Here is a 20,238-nt window from a genome sequence, read left to right on the forward strand (position 1 = left end):
GGAAGCATTCCCTTTGAAAACTGGCACAAGACAGGGATGCCCTCTCTCAGCTCTCCTATTCAACATAGTGTTGGAAGTTCTGGCCAGGGCAGTCAAGCAAGAGAAAGAAATAAAGAGTATTCAATTAGGAGAAGAGGAAGTCAAATTGTCCCTGTTTGCAGATGACATGATTGTATATTTAGAAAACCCCACCATCTCAGCCCAAAATCTCCTTAAGTTGATAAACAACTTCAGCAAAGTCTCTGGATACAAAATCAATGTGCAAAATCACAAGCATTCCTATACACCAATAACATACAAACAGACAGCCAAATCATGAGTGAACTCCCATTCATAATTGCTGCAAAGAGAGTAAAATACCTAGGAAGCCAACTTACAAGGGATGTGAAGGACCTCTTCAAGGAGAACTACAAACCACTGCTCAGTGAAATGAAAGAGGACACAAACAAATGGAAGAACAGTTGGATAGGAAGAATCAACATCATGAAAATGGCCATACTGCCCAAGATAATTTATAGATTCAATGCCATCCCCATTAAGCTACCAATGACTTTCTTCACAGAATTGGAAAAAACTGCTTTAAAGTTCATATGGAACCAAAAAAGAGCCCGCATTTCCAAGACAATCCTAAGTCAAAAGAACAAAGCTGGAGGCATCATGCTACCTGACTTCAAACTATACTACAAGCCTACAGTAACCAAAATAGTATGATACTAGTACCAAAACAGATATATAGACCAATGGAACAGAACAGAGCCCTCAGAAATAATACCACACATCTAAAACAATCTGATCTTTGACAAACCTGGCAGAAACAAGAAATGGAGAAAGGATTCCGTATTTAATAAATGGTGCTGGGAAAACTGACTAGTCATATGTAGAAAGCTGAAACTGGATCCCTTCCTTATACCTTATACAAAAATTAATTCAAGATGGATTGAAGTCTTAAATGTTGGACCTAATACCATAAAAACCCTAGAAGAAAACCTAGGTAATACCATTCAGAACATAGGCATGGTCACGGACTTCATGACTAAAACACCAAAAGCAATGGCAACAAAAGTCAAAATAGACAAATGGGTTCTAACTAAACTAAAGAGCTTCTGCACAGCAAAAGAAACCACCATCAGAGTGAACAGGCAACCCACAGAATGGGAGAAAATTTTTGTAATCTACCCATCTGACAAAGGGCTAATATCCAGAATCTACAAAGAACTTAAGCAGATTTACAAGAAAAACAATCAAACAACCCCATTAAAAAGTGGGCAAAGGATATGAACAGACACTTTTCAAAAGAAGACATTTATGCAGCCAACAGACACATGAAAAAATGCTCATCATCACTGGCCATCAGAGAAATGCAAATCAAAACCACAATGAGATACCATCTCACACCAGTTAGAATTGTGATCATTAAAAAGTCAGGAAACAACAGATGCTGGAGAGGATGTGGAGAAATAGGAACGCTTTTACACTGTTGGTGGGACTGTAAACTAGTTCAACCATTGTGGAAGGCAGTGTAGCGATTCCTCAAAGATCTAGAAATAGAAATACCATTTGACCCAGAGATCCCAATACGGGGGATATACCCAGAGGATTATAAATCATGCCACTATAAAGACACATGCACACATATTTTTATTGCAGCACTATTCACAATACCAAAGACTTGGAACCAACCCAAATGTCCATCAATGATAGACAGGATTAAGAAAATGTGGCACATATGGACACAGGGTGGGGAACATCACACATCAGGGCCTGCTGGGGGTGGGGAGAGGGGTGAGGGATAGCATTAGGAGATATACCTAATGTAAATGACAAGTTAACAGGTACAGCACACCAACATGGCACATGTATACGTATGTAACAAACCTGCATGTTGTGCACATGTACCCTGGAACATAAAGTAAAAAACAAACAAACAAACAAAAAAAGAAAATGTGGTACATATACACCATGGAATACTATGTAGCCATAAAAAAGGAAGAGTTCATGTCCTTTGTAGGGACCTGGATGAAGCTGGAAACCATCATTCTGAGCAAACTATTGCAAGGACAGAAAATCTAACACTACATGTTCTCACTCATAGGTGGGAATTGAACAATTAGAAGAACACTTGCACAGAGGGCAGGGAACATCACACAGCAGGGCCTGTCATGGGGTGGGAGTATGGGGGAGGGATAGCATTAGGAGAAATACTTAATGTAAATGACGAGTTAATGGGTGCAGCAAACCAACATGGCACTTGTATACATATGTAACAAATGTGCACATTGTGCACATGTACCCTAGAACTTAAAGTATAATAATAAAAAAAGAAAGTTGCCTTCAGAGTTTTCAGGCATGCAAGATCTGATTAAAAGCTCCTATTAACAATTTCTCCAGAAACTAATGAAGGGTATGTGCCACTAAGTAAGAGAGAAACCAAGAAAAATTAACAAAGGACACAGAAAACAGGATACCCAGTACAAAACTTAGTGGAAAAATAATTCCCAGGGTTATGGAGAAGAGAGATCCCAGGATACCAAGTGTACATGGAACATGGAGGACCAGAAGGGTCCCATGTCACCAACACAAAGCACCTCTGTGCTCTTTCTTCTTAACCTGAGGCAGAATGCCCAGTGAGACTGGCCAAGATTCCTCTATCTTGGGTTTCCTTCGACCATGTGCTTATGACGTTTCCACTCTTCCCTCCTTGCCTTGCTGCCCTACCTGCTGGACATTCACATCACTGCACAGAAATGTGATTTAAACTTGTCCTAAGAGATAGGCCTTGGTGAGCTTAGAAACAGAAAATGCATAGGAGCTTGTTCTCCCCGACCAGATTCCTTCCTGATATCTCAAACCTGAACCACACTTGAGCCCTGCCAGATTCCCACTGAGGTGAGTCCCGAATTTCTAGGATTCACTTGGGACTTTGCTCACTGCTCACTGACTTCCTCAGAATGGTTTTCTGTAAATTGTCAGAGAAAGAGAAACCAGACTCACAATCTCAGGACAGTTTCCTTTTGTTCTTGAAGCTTCCTCCTGATATGGCAGTGGCCATATTATCTTTTTCTTACACAGTTAGGTTTGAGCTTGCTCCTCCCTATTTCAAAAATAAACAGTTTAATACTTACAGATACATATATAAGTGGTAGGATTATAAAGGAAAATAGGGGAGTGATTAACACAAAGTCAGGATGGTGGCTAAGTGTGAAGGGAAGGAAGAACATATCAAGGAGGAATATGCAGGAGGCATTATGTTACCAGTGTTACCAGTGATGTTCTGTTAGTTAACCTGGTTGGGAAGTATGCAGCAGCAGTTTATATATATTTAAATTATACTTATACACTCATATGTATGATACATTTCACAATTGACCATGTATGCCATGCCAAATGTGTTATGCTTTAAGAATGGAGATGAAAATGTTAAACTCTGCTTCTCATTTTTCTGCATAGTCAGTGGGTTTCTATAGGTGTTGAAGCCTTGATTAGCAGGATCTCTACAAATCAGGTTTCAGACATTTTGTCCTCAAATATATTGACTTGTGACATTTCAAAGTTGCAAAGAATGCATAACTGATATAAAATAATAAAAGCTCAAGAATACCTTTACTTTTTTTCAGAGGCTGTCAGGCATTTTGTGACTATAAACAAAGTATAGAGTAATTTTATTTTAATTGATCAAAAAATGTATTTTTTTTCAAGTTTCAGATGATAAAACCTCCATTTTTAACTCCCAATTGGTTGGTTAGATTTAGAAATATCTCTAATATTTCACTGTCCCCACTTCCCTACACAGTGGAAACTGAAAGAGAAGAGACTTTGATGTCTGTCATTGGAGGACCTCAATTAGACTGATAACAAGTGAAATAGCAGAAACACGTAAGACATTATTTAATGATTAGGTTGAATATTGAAAGGTTAATATAGCCTGTAGAAGTGTAAGAAAATGTAGTTCCACATCCCTGATGAGAAAAATCAGGATTTATTTGCCTGGTTACTGGATTCATTCAAGTTCCATACTTAGTAAACTTTAAAAATATATTTATTATAGGATTTTAATAATATTCTAAGGCTAGCGACTATAAATATATTTGCAAATTTGTATTTTGATTAAAATGCTTTACCACTCAACTTAAAGAGATAAGCCTTTCATAAAAAGTGTCTAACAACATGTTATCTCTACTTCCCAATCTGAGACGTAGAGCGCTAAAGACCATGTAATATGAGTACAAGCTATTATAATGTAGCTGTTCATTGTGGATTTCTTGCTTAAAAATACACTGTTAGGAAGATATTAAATAATAAAATTATTTGAAATCTCATCTCAAGTCCTTCATAGAATTTCTATAATTACAAGTCATCAGGAAGGTGACAAGTATTTAAATCAATGCTGAAATCTAACAGGCCTTAAATTTCTAGCAGAGTGTGAGCTCTTACTCGATGCTGATTTTCACTTAGGAGTACCAAGAGCTAAGCTCCTCCTTGCACCCAGATTAGAAAAATGCTTTTCCCATTAGCCTGGGACCAAAGACTTATTCTGAAAAGAGAATAAAAACAAAACAAAAAGCAAAATAAAACTATGGAGCTAATTTTCTTGCCTCTGTACACACTGGCATTGAGCAGACCAAAATTAGCTCCAGCTAATTTTCAAGCAGAGGAAGAGTGCTTTTATGCTTCTCTAGACAATTTGGTTTCATGCTTCCTTTTGTGAGCTCCTCCCAAATTTTAATCAGAACTTGTTAGTCAGAACTTCCAGAGTCAAAGAAATGGCTATCTCAACAACTGCATGCATGTGGCCTACAATTTTCTCACAATACTGTCAAGGACATTTTCTGGTCTGAAACGTAAAATTTAGCTTCTGGTTGAAAATATTTGAATGTAAAGGGAAATGGGTTTGTTGCAATATTTATTCTTTTATTGAGGTTCCCCCCCCCATGATATACTATGCCATTATGTTTGCTTTAAAAACTAAGACAGTATCTTTGGTTTCTAGCCTCAATACTGACAACTGTATTGGCAATTGTGTATTTTACTTTTAGAAATGTTTATTTAAAGCCGGGTGCAGTGGCTCATGCCTGTAATCCCATCACTTTGGAAGGCTGAGGTGGGCGGATTATCAGGTCAAGAGATTGAGACCATCCTGGTGGACATGGTGAAACCCCATCTCTACTAAAAATACAAAAATTAGCTGGGCGTGGTGGCGCACGCCTCTAGTCCCAGCTACTCAGGAGACTGAGGCAGGCGAATTGTTTGAACCTAGGAGGCAGAGGTTGCAGTGAGCAGAGATTGTGCCACTGTGCAGAGATTGTGCCACTGCTCTCCAGCCTGGCGACAGAGCAAGACTCCACCTCATTTAAAAAAAAAAAAAGTTTATTTAAAGCATCCAAAAGGATACAATGTGTCTTTCATTTAGCGTAAATAAAAAGCTTAATTAATACAATGTGTTTGTGCTCTTTCTGGTTTATCTCCCCTTTCTCCTCTCCCCAAGACAACCACCCTCCAGAATTGCTTTCTGTCATACCCATGCATTCATTTATACTTTCCTTACATGTGAATGTATTCATAAAGAGTATAATATAGTTTCACAAGGCTTCAGCATTCATATAAATACTGCCAGTAGTCTTTTGCAACTTACTTTTTAATGCATTATGTTTTTGAGACTAATAGGTATTGATATGTGTACCTATATTTTATTTTCAATATTGTGTGAATATTCCATAATTTATTTGCCCATATTCCTGTTGACAGACATTTTGTTTCCTACTTTTTTCTAGCACAATGTCATGTGAACATTCTTGTACGTGTTTCCTTAAGCACAGGAAAAGCAGTTGGGTATACACCTAAATCTGTCCACCAATGTGTACGTGTTAATGAGCATTAGAAATTGACAAAGCATTCTCTACAGTAGTGGTAGCAATTTATATTCCTAAATTGTTAATTGAAAGTTCTTTCGCCATCAACATCCTTAACAACATTTTTATGTAAGTCTTTGCAAAGTTCACCAATCTGATGGGTAAGCAATGGTTTCTCACTGAGCAGATAGTGATTTTCAGAAGCATGGATTGTGTTGTGTGAGGATCTTCGAGTGATGACAACTTTGGAGTATTTGTAATTCACCACGCACATTCTCTAACCTTGTGTTATCAATATTTCTTTGACACAACTTAAGATTGGTCCCTAGAGGAATCAAATTGCACAACATAACATTTCTATAATCTTTTCAAGTCTGTCTCCATGTTCAAGTCCCTAACCCTCAACCTTTCAAGGAGTGGTAGGAGGTGGGTGTATGGTCTCCCCAGAACACTGCCAAAGATATCAGACTCCCAGGCAATGTGTGTCAGGGACACTCTAAGTGTTGCTATTGCCTTCTTTCCACCTGCACTAGGCAAATCACCTGTCCATTCCTAGCAGGGATTAGAAAGATGCAGACGTGTGCTAGGGCTTCAACTTAGATCTTGTCTTTGAAAGACAGAGACTAGATATAAATAGGGTTTTTAAAAATAATTGCTGCAACTATGGCAACTTTAAATGTGAGCGTAGCTTTCATTTTAAATAGGATTAGTCATGTAGAAATATCATCTAGTTAGTGTGATCATACATTCACTCAATAAGCATTTTAGAGCAAAATATATGTAAGCTACCAAGGGTGTTTCCAACCTCATGGTACAGACAGACACACACAAATGAATAATACAATGTCACAGATCTTTACAAAGGAGGTAAATAATATGTCTTTTCAAAAATCCCAGATAGATAAAGAAATGGAAAAGCGAAATATTAACTGATTTATAACAGGATTTCAACCCATGTTCAAAGAGAAGATGAAGAAAAGTCAGGAACAAAATAAAAGCTGAATTTGTTTATGAGTTCTAATGTTTTGTATCCAATTACATGTCTGAGTTTAAACTTCAGATTCACCATTTTCTACATGTGTGACCCTGGGAAAGTTAAGTATACTCTCTCTAAGCTTCAGTTTCCTAACCAATAAAATATGAAAAAAATAAGAGTATATGCTTCTTAAGGCTATTGTTGTGAATACATCTATTAATAGATATAAAGTGCTTAAATAATTCACGTGAAACACAGTGAATATTAAAAATATATATATTAATTACTCTAGGGTCACTCAGAAACATTAAATGGAGTAGTGTGAAGTTTCATCCTTAATGTCAATTTCATGATTTATTTCTGTATTTCTTAATGTCCCCCAAATAATCTAGAAACAAATGATTACATACAAAATCACGGGTTTCAGTCACTTTTAGACTTCTTGGATTTCTGTGTCTATTTAAGATTTTGACTTCAGCTGCATATCTGAATCAGATCTCAAGCCACATTAAACTTCTAATTTTGTTCCTTTTATAGAATGTCAGAACATTTGTCCACTGTGCATCATAGATGCTTTAATCTCTGCTCTACTTTCTGAGCCTTTTATATCTCATTCTGCCTCTGGCAAAGGTATTTTCTCTCTTTAGATATCATTGTTGAAGCTTTGTGTCTAACTGTTCTAAAAACTTAATATCTTCACAATGGCTTCTTTGCTTTTGAATGCCACTATTAGGGGGATGGAGGAGTTAAATATAGAATATTTCTTTTTCATGTAGTAGTCTTGAGAGCCTCAACCTTGTGGCAGTTGCCAGCAGTAGGCTTTTTGCAAAGCATTCTTTGTGCTTTTATGAAACCTGGACCAGCCTGTCATGTGAGCAAAACAGGCACTGGCAGAGCTCCTCTACGAGCTTTCTCTAACCTTTCCTGTCCTCTCGCTTCCTGGACATACCATACCCGAGTGGGACATTGCATGACAGAAGGAAAAGCAAGAATAATCTAAATTGTAAAATAGGAAGAGTAAGGTCAGGAAAGAAGGTGTGAGAGTAAAAGGGAGAAGAAGTGAGAGTGAAGCAAGATATCAACATTCTTTTAAAATTTGCTCTATGCCTGATAATGGGCCAGATGCTTTACATACACAATCTCATTTCATTCTCAAAGACTATTAGAGGAGGTTCCGTTATCCCCAGTTAACAGGTGATGAAATCGAGAATCAGATATCCAGTAACCGTTCAAGCTCATGTAGCTAGCAGGTGATGGGACTAGGAAGTAACCCCAAATTTTCAATTAAAACACCCTATTCTTTTATGTTCTACAAAGAGGAAGAGTCCATGGGTGTGTACTATGTGAGATGGGGAGGGACTGAGTGGTGGCGTGAGGACTCCCTTAGCAAAGACTTAGGGAGGTCTCTTTGAAAAGTAAACGGATATTTCTGAGGTGGGGAAGGTAACTCACACATAGATATTCTGTAATGTTGTTTCCCAGTTGTTGGCAGAAATATTTTATAAAACTCTTGGGTGCCACAGTATTTGTTTTCTCATAGTAAATCAATAATAACAAATAGTTATTATTACTTCAGATTGAACCATAAGCAAAAGACACAGTGAGAATTATACATGCTCATTAATTCACTGTGAGTCTGAAAGAATTCAATGAGTGTTCATTGAGTACCTATGATATGCATAGTAGAGTGCTAGGCACCGTTGTAAGTACACAAGCTTACACTATGCATAGGTGCCAGAATGCATTTCAGTAGCCTTAAATTATGTAATTTTGAAAATAAGGTTAAATATGTTGTCTTGGAATTGTAGCATTGAATAAAGAAAATTTAATCAAGGTGTTGATAGAACGGTAGGCTATAGATAGGCAGAGAGGTGAGAAGAAAGGCATTCCAGGGAGACAGTGGAAAAAAAAAAAAAACCCACAAAGTCAGTGGTGCAGATCTTGTTTATGCTTTGAAGAGGCTAGCTTGGAATTACATGGGAACGATGGCTATGTGTCATAACTTATGTTTAAAAATGTCCCAATTCCCAGACATAGCAACTTTTACTATTTATTCTCTGAGTGTGTATGACTTTGTGATGGTGAATCTAGCAGATGCAATTTTAAAATTTGCTGCTTATGAAAAATGTACTTATTTGAAGCAAAGGATAGTTAGTCATCGGTCAAGCTATGAGTTTCTTGCAAGCAAGACTGATCTCTAGATTATCAATTATAAACCAAAGAATGTAATTATTGGAAAATAATGATGGAGGTGTTTATTTTGCTACTTTCTGGTGACTCCATAATGAAATTAAATGAAAAGTTCAAGTACTTACTCCCTGCATGTCTGTGAATCTCCCTTTCACTCCATTTCTTTTCTCTTCAGCACTAAACTGATCCACAAAGGAGCAATGGAAAACTATGCCTATGGCTGAAAGATATTCTTATGCTACTCATTAATATTCCTTTGGGATAAATATTCAGAGAAGCTTCTACAATATAATTATGCTCCAAGGGAACTCAATTATATTTTTGAATTCTATGGAGGTTACTTTTCATAAGAAACATAGCATTCAGTACCTGATCAGAAATAAGGGTGATACCTTGCCTCTCAAACACAAAAGCCAAGATGCAAGGACAGTTATGAATATGCTACATCGTTTGTCTCTTGGCAAGAAGAGATTGTTGTGAAGCTTGAACTCAAGCCAGTGAGAAGCTCCAAGTTGGCATGGGACAGGAAGAGGAAAGAGCAGTGAATTTTGCATCAGAAGCCATGAGCCCCAGTTCTGACTCTGCCACTGTTCTGTCCCAGAGATTCTGACCACTTCTCTGAGGCACTGTTTCTTATTTTGCATAATGAGAGAGTAATACTTCACAGCACAGTTGCGGGGCTTACAACTCTCATGTGTGGAAATGCTGTGAAAACTATGGAGTATGAAGTAAAACTATGATGTACTAGACACTTGAAGTTTAATACTATTGCGATTAAAAGGGACTCAAGTGAACTGTGCGTAAATTAACACTTAAGGCTATCCTGCATCTGTAGAATTTCTGGTACTTTTCACCTCTCTCTGATGGAGAAATTGCTGAGGGCTGAATATTGAAAACAGCAGGGTTGAAACTGTTCATGGATTTTACTACCTTATAGAGTTTTAAAACTATGCTTGTTAGAGGACACTGTGTATGGATAATTATATCATTATTAATTGACTGTGAAGTATATTTTAGTTGTTAGTATGAATTACTTTCAGTCTGAGAATTAATATCATGCTCACATCTGTATTGTTTAGATGTGGGGACTACTCCAAGATAACGGGTCATAAAAGCACCAGTGTGAGTTGTCAGGCAGAAATGCATAAAAATATGCATTTATCAGCCACATGGAAGCTGGCTTCCTAGTTATTGAATTAATTAGCATTGAGTTAAAAATGTAAGTGAATTTGAATCACATTCCCCTTCAGTATTCTCATATCTTAATGAAAGTAGGAAGGTAAATAGCAGGAAAGAACATTTTAAAAAATAAAATATTATTTGGGTATGGGTTATTATTGTTGCTATTATATGTGACAGTATCATGACAAATTCACATATGATAAGTCCTAAACAACTTTAATTTTATTTGGAGCAATCCACAGCTTCTTTTGGGTCCAGATATTGCATGCTGTTTTAACTAACTCTGAAAAATTGCTGAATATTTTAAATGAAATACACCTATTTCAATAAGAAGTCATTGCATACTAGCCCTCTATAACAAAGGCTAATACAATCTTTTCCTGAAACTAGAACGATATTTTGAAACTTTGTTTCATACAAATATTTTACTATGCATTAAATTATATAGCATTTATACCTTGTCTTATAATCAGATGCTAAAGGATATATACCATTTAACAAGATCCAATTAATTTTAAATCTGTCGATTACAGTCTGATTTATTAAGAACATATTCACACTTCATGAAATAAATGCATTGTTAAAGAATGTCTCCCTAGATAGATCAAAAATCATTTATTAAATTTCATGCACATCTATCTAAATAGAGGCTAATGCACTTGGAGTCAGGGCCGGATTTCCTACACTTTCTCGACTTTTGTAGGTCATATGTCTCTTTGTGACCCATCTGAATGTTCATCAGTTTTTCTTACTGTTCTTCAGTGTAGCTTGGATGCACTCAAGGTAGCACAGTTACGCTGTCCTGAAGTATTGATCCATCAGCAGCTGACAACCAGTATGTCTCAGGGCAATTGGCCAGAGAGAACAGGGAAGAAGAAAGTCAGAGCTTCTGTGTTTGACAGTGCCCCTGCTTGTTCAGGAAGCACTACGAAGTACATCTATGCTATACTTTAGAGCTATTATTTGTTTATCTATTTATCAAATACATGTAGCATATATTTAGTATACATTTCTCTATATGCCCCTAAAATATAGAGGCATCTATATTTTAGGAGTATCTTATTCTTTTTATTCTTACTATTTTTCTGATGCACATTGTTCTTTTTCTAATTGATGTACATTATGAGTTATCAAATTGGCACATGAAGAGTACAGAACTGCATTGCAGAATTGCAGTAATCTGGATCCCTTTTAGTGCTTTTTTTCAATGTACCTTCACCACAGCTAGAGAAAACTGGATCAGATCAAAACTTTGGAGTCTCTCAGTTCTTAAGTGGAGACTCCCTGATTATGCTTAACGCTCCATATTCTCATGAAACCAGCTTCTTAGTTCAACATATGCAGTTGCTATGAAAGGATCAGATATCCCCATAAAGACTTTCAAGAAGTAGAAACTGACTTGAGAGAGGAATCATACACTGGAAAATGGTTGTACCTAAAAACATTTAAGACCCTTGCCATCTTTGACGCTCTATTCTCTAATTCGACTGAGATTACTCTGCTGTCTTAGCCTAGATTTCCCCTGTGGATGACCGACCAAGGCAAGGACTTCTGAAGGCAGGCAATTAATTTTGGGAGTGGTTCTGGGGAAACTGGAGTGAGGGCAGAGATGGGTAGAGAAAATCCAAGGGTGCTTTGTGAATTGGTGATGTTTTAAGCTTGATCCTGTTGGAACTCTGTGAGAAGCTGGGCAGAATGTGTCTCAATATTATTCATTCAAAGGACGAGGATCATATGCATGCGTCTTAGGCATGCTAGGCATGCTCCCCTCCTCATTCCAAGGAATCCTTTATTCACAAAATATCATGAATACCTTGAGAGAAATTGACGATCCCCAGAATTCAGTGTTAGAACAATACTCTCCCTGTGGAGTGGAAATGAGGAGCTTTCCTCAGCAGTTTACTCTACATATGCTAGATGATGTTGCATTTCTATTGCTATTAATGTTACTTTCATTATCAGAAGTAACTGAATTCTGGAATATATTTTTGGATAGTCAATTCCATCCTTTCATTATTCAAATGAGAAAAGTGAGGCTCAGAAATATAAGATAAATTCTAAAATCACACAGCAATTCAGAGAAAGAGTCTATTTTTATTCTAAAAGATTTCTTGACTTCTTTTGTTTAAGCCCTGTCCTCCATGCTTCACTGCTTTCAAAACAATACAAAAAGCATTGAACCAAGGTTTTATTTTAGTCATATTTGATTTCTGAGTTCCAGGATTCTTAGGGATGATGTAGTCAGCCACTATATACCAGTGATAGTGTTTGCAAGGAGCCATATTTTGATAAACATCACTATTCACCAGTGTCTATTCTCTTTAACTTCTAGATACATGAAGATTCCAATTTTCTGCATAAGCATGTAACTAATTCTAGAAAATAAAATGTGAATGGAAGCTGTATCTATAACCTCTGGGTCAAAAATTTATACTTGAATCTTTAGTCTTCTCTTTCTTAACATATTACTGGAGATTATATAATTATGGCCTCTATAAATAGGTGAAGCCTCACTCAACTGGACTTCTTGAAACACCAAAATAAAACCTCCCTTCCAGTCTGTACAGAGGATGTAGTACGATCAAGATACTGGCTTTTGTTGTTTTAAACCAGTGAGATTTGGGGGCTGTTCATAGGATATCATAGGATAATAGCTATTATCTTATCATATCAGTTGTTCATGTCATAGGAAAACAGCCCATTACAACTAATACATTTTGGGAGCAAGGTAATTATTTTATACTTCTTGAATCACTCTCATCTTTTATTGATTGTTGATCTTGTTCAGATGAAATCTGGATTTTTTATGTGATAGTGTCTAAATATCTGTTAAATTTCCCAGCAACTGACGGGGATATTAAAAATGATTTGCCTCTCTGTGGTAGCTGTGAGAACATACCTTATAGATCTGTAAATAGGAGGCATGTAATTAACCAAGGGCCTTAACCCCTATGCTCTAAAAATCCAACCTTATATTTGTTCCAAGGAAATGTTTCTTATGAACTACTTCTAGCCTGTGACTACCTATGTTAGAGATACTAGAGCAGGCATGTTCTTGGAAGACCTATTACTCCTCTGACAGACAACTCAGGCTCAAGAACTTCCTGATGACCTTGACAAATCTTCCTGAGACTGCATGTTAGCCTAAGACCCTCGCACCACACCTTCCCTGCCTGTCTCTTTCATTAGAGATCAGACTCTGCATTGCAGTCTGACAACTCTCCCAGATTATTCTGCTCCATCCCGTTTTTTCTCACATAGGCATTTTTCCTAATAAACTGAATGTATGCTTAACCCTATCTTGGCATTGATCTCTTTGAGAATATGGACTTACACATTCTGTATGTTGTAACTAAGACTTCTCCAAAATACCAATTCTTTATGGGGCTGCCTATCACAGATTCACTATCTTTGAATTATTAATTTTCTTTACTTTAAAGCCAAAATGTTTAGAGCTAGAAAATGCTTAGAGAGCTGGTCCAAGTTTATCCAAATGTATATCAATTGCATCCGAACCAGCTGGGATGCTTGTTTAAATGTGTTTAGACCTGCTGAATAGGACCTGAAAACCTAAATTTATAAACTGGCTCCCCCAGGTGATTCTTAACGTACATTATGGAAAGTCACTAATTGAATTCACATAGAATTAAAATCTAGTGAAAGGAATAAAGTAATCCAAATTACTCAGTAAATTAAAGTCAAAGTTTGGTCTATACATCTCCAGCCTCTAATGTTAGTACATTATTTGTATATTACACCAATTACATTGCAAAGCTAGAGAAGTCCTCACCCTCAGAGCTTTTGATAAGTTAAGTAATCAAAACTTACAGGAAAGATATTTAACTTCTTTGGCACACATGACACCTGTCATTGCCTAATAAAGTCTGACAGAGACATCTAGCCACTTCCAAAGACTTGGCTAAGATGGTGACCAACAGTCATGAGCAATAAATGAGGGAGATATTTAAAATTGTTTTTGTAAAGACATAAATCTCTAAAACTTTCACAGCTAATGAAATGAATTAAAAAAGAACTTAAAATTATATCTGTGGGCATATTTTGGGATAGGTTTTTGAGTGTTCAGTTGATTTAATGTTTATTTGAACCATTTGAAATAATGAGGTTATGAAGAAGTGAGTCTAGTTATTAGGACCAGTTTAATAACTAAATTAGATTTGTTGTGTACAACTAATCAATCCAATAAAACCAATTGATGATTTCATTGATCTAAGTTAGTTAAATTTCAGGTCCTCTAGAAAAATATGATGGTAAATTGAAAAGAATCTTGATAATTGGACAAAATCACTCATTAAAATAAAAGAAAGTAAACAAACAGAAAAAATATAACAAGGACAAAGCTACAGCTTATTAGCATGTGTACATTAAGGATAAGGACCAAATTACAGAGCTTGAATGGGCATTTATGTGGCAAAAATTACATTTGAAATCAAAATCTATGAGAAAATAAAAGTAAATGTTTATAATCAATAAACACAAATTTCAAGCATGACTAATAAGCCACAATCGAGACAGGAGTTAATATTTTATAGTCAACATTACATCAGCATATATTAATATTTTACTTAATTGAACTTTAAATTTGAAAGAGAATAGCAAAAAGCATTCACTGTTTCCAAAGAGATAAGGATGCGGATCTGCAAGAAAAATGTAAAGATATTGGTCTTGTTTATCCCAGAATAGCAAAATACAAATCTCTTCTTCTCATGAGGAAAACTTTTATTAGTGACATCAAGCACTTAAAGATAAAAAGACATGAATTATAGAAAGTAAGTTCAGGAGAGTAGAAAATTTAACACTGAGAAAGAGTAAGCTCCATAAGAATAGAAACCACATGAATTTCATTCACCATTGAATATTTAACACAAAGAACAGAGCCTGGCACCTACTAAGCACTCAAACAGTGAATAAATGAATGAATGAATCTATGTTTTTATCTTTGGAAATCTGAGAGAAGTTGTCTACCATGCAAAGAAGTGGAAGTTAAAATAAAAGTCAATTCAAGTCCATACACACACACACGCACACACACACATACAATTCTGTGATATAAGTTTGGGTCTTACATTTAAGAGTGATTGGTATGTTCCATGTTATTGGTCTAAATAATCACTTACCTTACTGGGTTTCATTATCAATTAAGATAATAAAAGCAGAGAGAGAGAGAGGTAGGAAGATAACGTAGAAAAATTATATTCATTGAAAGAGCATTCATGGATTTAGAAAATTACTTCAGAAAGTTATTGCAATAACAACAGCAGGAGTATGGAGAATACTCTGAATGAACTAGCCATTTTTTAAATGATTCTTTATTAATAATCCTCTTGTACTATGCAATTTCACCAAGTAGATTATCTAATAACAGGAAGATAACTGCAAAAGAGATAGGTCCAAGCCATAGCTACAGTTGGTTTTATTTTTTGTCACAACCATGTTTTAAATGTTAACTATAATATACATATTCCTTTCCACATACATGTATTTATATACACACACACCACACCCCTCCTTCCCTCATCCAACTAACACAATTTCCTGATGCTTAGTGGGCATTTTTAAGTATCTGTGCTTTCTGAGTTGAAGAGCTAGGCAAAAATAACCCTGTCATAGAATCAAAGCCCCTTTCTTTAAATATACCAGGTTGCAAAAATCACATATTGAAGAATGCATCCTTGGAGTACTTGTAACCAATCTCTATTTATCTGATATCATCAGGACAATGAGAAAACATAACTACTATACTTGAATTCTGGGAATCGAGAGAGTAGAGTCAGATCAAGAATGTCCAGGGAAGAGAGAAGTTCCTCTGATTTGGAACACTGGCACTACATAGCTCTGGGCAAGGGAACACCTTTCTGTATTTAATGTTTTCATAGCAACCCAAGCTTTGTAACCTTTAAATTGACCTTACCTGAGGTACATAGTCCTTATCATTTTAACCTGGAACTCCCACGCTTCACAGTTAACACTGAGTATAGGGAATTCCTGAGAAGCACTGTGACTGACTTCAAGTTAAGAATCCTGCCAATGTAAGTACATTGTCATTACTACTTAGAACATTCAAATCAGTAAGAAACACTCTCCTAAACCAAGTTTCTTTTTCACCTGTCACTGTTTTTTGTTCAAACAAATTATCAGAAGAAAGATATTTCACCCAGAATATGCTATGTTATATTCATTCTATTATTTAGACAGTAGTCCTCACTTCTCTGCAGAGGAGGCATTCCATGACCCCTAGTGGATGCCTGAAATTGCGGATAGCACTGAACCTGATTGTCCTCAATCGGAACACGTTTCTGCTCATGTCTTCCAACAGCAAATTTAGTGCCTTTTGCATTTTAAGTAGCACTTATGTACCATGGCTGTAACTTTTACAGTTTGAAGTGAGACAACAAAACTAGCATAAATTTACCTTTCATTCTTTACAAGTTTAGGAATAGATGATCCATTCTTACGTTAGATCTTAGCAACCTCAGTATGCAATATTTTTTCTTTCCTTATTAATTTGAGAACTTTCACCTTTTATCTTAAATGAAGTACCTATGGCTTCTATTTTGCGTATCTGAATTCCCAGCATCACTGCTTTTGAGCTTTGCAGTCATTTGAAGCAAAACAAGTGTTGCTTAGACATAAGTGATGCTGTGTGATATTACTGCAACAGTAGATGTGATCATCAAGATGGCTACTAAGTGACTAAGGGGTAGCTACATATAGCATGGAGATGCTGGACAAAGGGTGATTCACATCCTGGGTGGGATGAAGTAGGGCGGTGAGAGGTTTTATTTTGCTGCTCAAAACAGCACGAAATTTAAAACTTATGAAAAGTCTATTTCTGGAATTTCCCATTTCATATTTTCAGACCACAGTTGACTGCGGGTAACTAAAACCACAGAAAGCGAGCCACAGCTAAGGGGAGACAACCATATCATGTATACAATTATATTTTCAATATTTTCCTTTTTTATGATTAAAAAGTACTTGTCCAACAAGTAGGAAAGGAAAAACACAATTCTGTGTTGCAAAACCATAAGAGTTCAATAGTAAATTCATATTTTGCTTATTTGTTTTTCAACTTTCCCCTGTCTTTCTTAATTCAACAAGATCAAAATTGTTACATATGACAACAAAAAATTCCTTAAGGTTTCTCTGCATAAATATCTTCCACTAGAATATTAAAAACAAAATTGAAGTAAGAGTCTTCTTCGTTCTTTCTACATGTGTCTCAAAGATTTAGTTTCTTCCCATTTCACTCTATTTTGCCTTAGTAGTATCCAACATCTGAACTTTTTTACTTTCCTGGAGATTTGCTCATCAATGTAAATGTTTTCCCTGCAGTTTGTAACTACTAACTTTCTGTCTTAAAGACAATCAGTTTTGATTTCTTGACATCCCAATTTTATTCCTTCTTAAAGCATTTTATTTTCAATTCTTACTCAGTCATATTTCTATAGTATGTTAGTTACTTAACAGCAGCTGATGGAAATTGTAATGACAGCTGAGTCTGAATACTACAAAGACACACAGTGTGCTAAAGTCTGTTCTTTCTAATCTGAGGTCCACCATTAGGGCTTTTTGTGGTCTACAAATGCTAAATTCTATATTGATTTCATCTAAGACAGTGCACAATTATTGTTGCAGTTACTCCTTAAAAGCATCAGTAATTAGTTGCTTGTGTTCTATTAGTGATTTTCCTAAATATACTGTTTAGATAAATATTACTCCTATGGAAGTGAATGTTTCCATAGGTTTTTTCATAGCCAGAATAAATTAGGAGGAGTGTTTCAGTTACAATATGTTACCCTGTAGAAATATAAAATAAAGGGAGGTTAAAAACCCTTACATGCAAATTTGAATAACAAATATTAGAGCATGCTTTTTACTTTGGGCACCATCTATTGGACATACGGGAAGCTCTTTTAGTTGGTTCTCTTCTGTTTTTCTTTTCTTTTTCTTTTTCGTTTTGTTAGAATACATCAAATGGTTTTTAAAATAGAAAAAAGTCATGTTCATGTCTTCCACCCACGAATTTGCTGCATTTTATTTACATTTTATTATATATTTTATTTACCTAGAAGTTGTTTTTTAACTGATTATAATAACTATAAGAAGTATAGCAAATTTATGTCACTATTTATTTTCTCCTGGATAAAATATGCATTTATTTAGGAAGAAATTTAAAGTAAGTAAAAGAAAAAAATATTTTTAATTTTTAAAAGGATGCTTAAAATAAAAACATAAAAGTTCTAGCATTTTTTCACTTATTATGCCATAAATTTGTAAGTGCATTCTTTGGAGAAATAGCTTTCAGAAGACAAATGTACCCATATTTATATGGAACTTGACACAATTGGTCAAATATTTAACCTCATTTAACATTTAATCAATGCAAGATTTTTTAATTATAGCAAATTATAAAATCATACAATTTTTTAATTTTATCTTAGTATTCTCAACAATCTTCAAGCTTAATATTCTCATAGGCATTTTCATTTAAAAGCTAAGATTAAAATAAGTGATTTAAAATAGCCATTTTGTTCTGACACCATAAAATAAACAGAACTTTATTTTTACGAGATTTACTTAACAACCACATAGTTAATAGAAGCATTTTATTACATCAGCATTGATATATGCAACAACAGACTTCATGGCAAAGGTGTGTGTTTCAAAATAGGCGGCAATCTTGAAATTCATAATGTTGAATAACTACAAACGTACATTTATTTTAATCAATATAAACCCTATAACATAAAAATTTAAAAAGGTTTGAACTTTTAACAAAAATCTCTGTTTCATTTGGTAATTGATTTTCCATACTGAAAAGCTCATTTTTAATGTAAATAACGTTGCTCTGACTTTGCCCATGCTGCTACCATATCTGATTACTTCTACTCAGAGTGGGTTATTTTCTAAAGGAGGCTTTGCAAGCTGAGTGTGTGTGTATAAATGTATTGCAAAGGTTTTAAGGGCAAAAATAGTGTACATATTAAAATGAAGCAAATTTTTCTTCTTTAAAATAATTCATTTTCTTATTTCAAAACTTAAAGGCTGGTCAAAATTTGGATTAATCACTGAAACAAAACAACAAAACAATTATTTACATCGAGACTTAACTTCTTTTTATTATTATCTTTTTAAACTAACGCAACAACATGTGCTCGGTATCTTCATTTTAATTAAGATTTCTCTCTTTATTAGATCTTAGTTACCTAGAGAAGCCAGGTCTTCTTCTCCACTCACCTGTTTACACAAAGGTTTTTCACTTCGACTTGCAATTTCGTATTTCCATATAAAATTCGAGAAAGGGTGGAGAATTATAACTACAGAAATAATCTGAAAATTTCAAAACACGGATTTTTCATTATCCTCCAGAATAGAAGATATCATCCAAGGAGTGCTCAAAATCAAAATCAGGTGGCCCTTTCAAAAGTAGAATGTGATGAGCGCTTTTACATTTCACAGATTAAACGTTTCTAAGAGCTTAATGTTTCCTCCGCTTATTGCCACTGTGCCATCTGGCTTTTTTAACTGATGTCCTACCTCTTTGAGGCAGCAGAGGGCGTTCTGGCATTGTTGACACCGGATACCTCCCGGTGCACCGCGCTAGCATCTTGTTCCCAGGAAGGAAATATACTATTTCCCTGGAGGGTTGTCCTTGAGTATCTCAACGGGTCAAGCTGTTCCTAAATTATTCCGAGAAGCTTTAATTTCAGACCTAGATGAAAGTTGAGATTGTCAAAGGACTCCCACGGCACGCCGCACCGAAGTTCTCCCATTGCGAAGCCTGGGTTGTTTTATTGCAAAACTGCCGCACATAGAATTTCTTTCATAGCAGAAAAATTTGTAATGAGCATCAAACTGGATGATTATTTTCCAAAGAAATAGAAAGTACATAGTTTTAAAAATCTAGAAACATCACAGATCAATAGCCATTCGGTTTCATCTAGGCAACCGAATTACAAAATTGAGTGCTTCCCTTTTTAAGCAGTATTTTAACCTCTCTCATACCACGTATTTCATTTTTAT

This window comes from Colobus angolensis, unplaced genomic scaffold (genome assembly GCF_000951035.1).
Source record: "Colobus angolensis palliatus isolate OR3802 unplaced genomic scaffold, Cang.pa_1.0 Scaffold92, whole genome shotgun sequence".
Lineage (NCBI taxonomy): Eukaryota > Metazoa > Chordata > Mammalia > Primates > Cercopithecidae > Colobus > Colobus angolensis.